Source organism: Corapipo altera, unplaced genomic scaffold, assembly GCF_003945725.1.
Source record: "Corapipo altera isolate COAL_440 unplaced genomic scaffold, ASM394572v1 50220, whole genome shotgun sequence".
Lineage (NCBI taxonomy): Eukaryota > Metazoa > Chordata > Aves > Passeriformes > Pipridae > Corapipo > Corapipo altera.
Genome location: NW_020887399.1, coordinates 1 through 4,186, shown reverse-complemented (window position 1 = coordinate 4,186; position 4,186 = coordinate 1). Strand labels below are relative to the sequence as shown.

General features: G+C 41.0%; 1 long non-coding RNA gene across 1 annotated transcript; it reads right to left on the bottom strand.

Moving 5' to 3' along the window:
• LOC113941602 lies at positions 1–3,238 on the bottom strand. Its single transcript, XR_003525716.1, has 3 exons — positions 3,217–3,238; positions 772–1,035; positions 1–12 (listed from the first exon to the last, which is right to left on the bottom strand). It is a non-coding gene; the product is annotated as an uncharacterized LOC113941602 (long non-coding RNA).
• Between the last annotated feature and the right edge of the window lie 948 nt (positions 3,239–4,186).

Genomic DNA, 4,186 nt, shown 5'->3' with positions numbered 1-4,186 from the left:
TTTTTTTCCATCCTAGAACACAACAGAAGATATTCAAGTAAGAAGTCAAAGCTTAAAAGGTTTCATTTCAAAATAAAATAACTCCAGACAAGGCACATCCTCCCTGGTGACTAGTCTCAAAGCGATACCTCTATTTCTGACAAGCAAAACAAAATGGTGCATTCCACTCTGCAGCTGACCTATCCAGTATCCATCAGGAAAACTGATTTGTATCATCTGAGACCTATTCCAATGTGTCCTGATTATAGCTGGGATAGAGTAAGCACTGCTTAGCAACAACTAAGTCAAGAACTTTTCAATTTCCCACAGTCTGCTAGTGAGGAGGTGCACAAGGAGCTGGGAGGGAGCACAGCCAGGACAGCTGACCCAGACTGCCCAGAAGGGTATTGCACAGCATAGAATGTCCTGCTCAGTATAACCTGGGGGGAAGTTGGTCTGGAGGTGCCAATCACTACTTGGGTACTGTCTGGGCATTGGACAGTGAGTGGTGAACAATTGTGTTGTGCATAACATGTCTTTCTTGGGTTTTATTTCTCTCTCTTTCTTTGTCTCCAACTACTACTGCTATGATGATGCTGATGCTGATTATTATATGTTATTTTTTTTTCAATTACTAAACTGTTCTTACCTCAACCCATGGGTTTTACCTCTTTTTTCCTGATTCTCTTCCCCATCCCCCTGGATCATGTGATCCAGTAGCTCTGTGGTACTTGGTTGCTGGCTGGTGTTAAACTACAACACAATGTCTAAAAAGTAAAAGAAAAATACTACCTTTTCTAGTTGTGACCACTCATCTAAGACATCACTTGCAAAGTTGAAGTATTCTGGAAGTTCCTTTTTACACTGGTTTATAGAATCATAATGGGAAATAATCTGAGACGTCAGAAGCCTGTTGTATCCATGGAATGATCTGCAAGGCAACCTGAGAATCTGCAGACACCGAGGAATCCATGACTTAACAAATGTTCTCATGATAAATGATGTTTTATCAGACAGTGGGGAAAAAGTCAGGAATACAGCTTAGGAATCAGTCCCCTGAAATGAAAGAAAATACATTTAAAACTAGCCAGGTATTGGATGCTGTCTTGTTTATGATATTGGATAAATTAATGCAAACCAGCTTGAATAAATAGGTTGTTTGTGCACATCCTCGTTTCCCCCTAGTACTTTATGCTCCTCCTGATCTGTCAAAGAGATTGGGCACTGCTTTTTCATTAGAATCTTTCTTCTCCACTTTGTCAGCTGATGAATGGTTCTCATATCTCATCTCTAAATTTCACTTACCAGTCCTTTTCTAAATATCTGTCTTAATTCCTGTAAATTTTATATTTTACTCTGCCTGCTTACAGAAATGAAATGGCACTAGTTATTAAGTGCTTTGAGGACAGCATCACCTTGACTTAAAAGGGTCTCTGTAATTATGCTATGCCTTAAATATGCACTAGATGGCGAGTCATACTGAATTTATGCACCAACAAAACCAATGAATCCCTGAAATATTTCCTTGTGAGTTCTATTTTCTTTGGGGACATGGAATAAACACAAAATAAACAGTGGGTGAGCACAGGTGAAATGCCAAAGAGTTCCATTTGCTCTGCAGTTCAGCTGAAGTGTGCAATTTGGGAAAAGATACTGATCATAAAACAAACTCGCAAAGAAAATGCCAGCACTTCCAGTTTCTCCTAGTGTTTCCTGTACAATATACAGGTGTATGTCTAAAAGAAAACATTTTACTCCACCAGTTTCAATTTTCTGTTCAGCTCTGCAAAATCCCACTTCTTTCCTCACTGCAAACTGTCCTGGCAGGGTGGACTGTTGTATGATCCTCCTTTCACTGTAGTTTCCTTCCAGGACACAAAGCTTAGAAGCCCTTCCAAAATGGTGCCTATTTCCTGGTAGGAGGCTTTCAGGAGGGATTTAAGTTGATTGCTATTATTTCAGTGGCAGATAGGGGGAAACTAGCTCTCTATTCAAATGGTTCTATCATCCTACCTGTGCTCTGGGAGCCTTAGGCTGCGTTCTGAGCTTGCAACACTGCCTTTTCAGATCAAACAGGCCTTGTCAGTTTAACCTGTAATTCTAGAAGATGGTTTTTAACCTTACTAAGATGTTACTTGAAAGATGTCTATGGAAAAGAGCCTGTCATGAAGAGAAAGAGACCACAAAGTCAAATGGGAGACTCTTATCTTTCTGCCTTTTTTTTTTCCCTCTCCTTTAGTACCTGATCGCTGAATCTGTATTTATGTGTGATCTTATCTTACAAGTAGCCTGAATACACAGCTCCCTCTGATTTCATTAGGCACCCTGTACAAGTACAAATAGAGCACATCTTAAGGTGCATTACAACTCAAACCCTTTGAGACTTAGGAAAGAGTTCTCTTGAAATCCAGCCCCACTCACACCAGGTGCGAAAACAACCTAAATTAAAGCAACGTGTCACCCAAGATCCTTCACCTTCCAGAAAATGGAGTCTACCATGAAAACATTCCTTCCTTTTAGTGGTGCCCTCCTGGATAAAAAGTCTGCTAAGGGCATGAGAAGCAGAGCAGCACTTACTACTCCTCGAGAAGGAAGAGTCATTGTTGGAGGAATTCCTTTATCTCTCAATTTGGTTCTACTAATCCAGACCCACCTGTCCCCAGGTCAGCTCCATCCTTTGTTCAACTGAAACAACCACTAGGATGGATGCCTGATCCCCTATAGAGAGGCTGCAGCTCTGGGGGCACAGTTCACAAATTTCAGCACAGTTTAAGGCTCAAAAATGTTTCTGCTACAATTACAGATATTTACAGAAATAATAATTTCTTAGTAATTGGTACCTTCTCAATATTTTTGTAAGATAATTTTTAAAACATTCTGAAAAGACAAGCTAGAAAGGCCTTGTAGTTCACAGGCATGGTTGATAGCTATCCAAAGACGAAATAGTACATTTAGTCCCTTTGGTTTATTGCACTGATATTATAGCTGCATGAAATTGTGCTACCACTGAAAACCAATGGTTTAACCCACAAACTAGTATCTTACTTGAGCTACAACTTGGCACTTAAGCAGAGAAAGGAGCCTCAGAGACAAGACACTGAAGAGATGCAGATATTAAAATTACATATACAAAACAATGAGAGTTTTTCCCTGACCAGCACACTCTCAGTCAGATCCACAATAAGTAGCTCCATAAGTGCAAGAGACGACCCTCAAATGCTGTCCCAGGTACCTCACCTGCTGTTTTGTCTGCAGCCCTGCACCACATAACACTGACAACACCAGGGTGTCTAATTACAGAAGTGCACTGGCTGCAAGCATTTCCTCCTGTGCTCTCTCTCTCACCCTCTCCCCAAGGTTTTGTTACAGAAACACTAAACCCAACTTTCCCACAGATACTTTTCCCCCCAAACATTGCTCAAGATCGAGAAATGGGTAACTGTCTTAACCTTGCTGTGGAAAGGTGCAGTTGGCTCCACTGGTGGTAGACTCCTCTATCAACCTTATCAGCCTCTTGGTTTGGCTGATACAGCCACAGCCACATGAGCAGCAAAACCTGCTGCTTAGTGCTCCTTTGTTTCTTTCTTTCTCAGTATCTGGATAAAGGCAGGACACGATGAAGACACATTTGCTTTTCCTTCTTCTATTGCTATTTCTTACAGGCTTCCTGGCAGCAGACACCATAAGCCCAAATGAAGCAAAGCTAAAGAAAGACAAGCTCCCCAAAATGAAAAAGGAGAACAGTGTCCTCTTGCTGAAAAAGAGCAACTTTGACAGAGCATTGAAGGAAACCAGGTACCTCCTGGTGAAGTTCTGTGAGTATCAATTTGTACTGTTTCTTACCCTGGTGGCTCTGCAGAGCATCACTGATGCTGGGGCACTCAAGTACTCTTGTTTTACCATTGCTTTGTCCCCCAGAAGTCCTTGTTTGTTTTGTTTTTCTCCATGTATCTATTTCTGATCATAACTGCAGTAATTTATTCCTTTTGGGATGGTTAAATACCAGTCTGCTACATAAGACAGTGCTGAGTTTGCATTCTTCACTTCCCCTGCCTAATTTTGCAAGTATGTGTCTCACAGCAGTAATGGGTGAAACATTAGGAAAAAAAATAAAACCAAACAAAAAATAATCAGCAACGCTTTTCTCCCTCTTACATTTTCATCAGCACTTTGAATGAGGTTTTTTGGATGGCAACTCCTCTGGGAG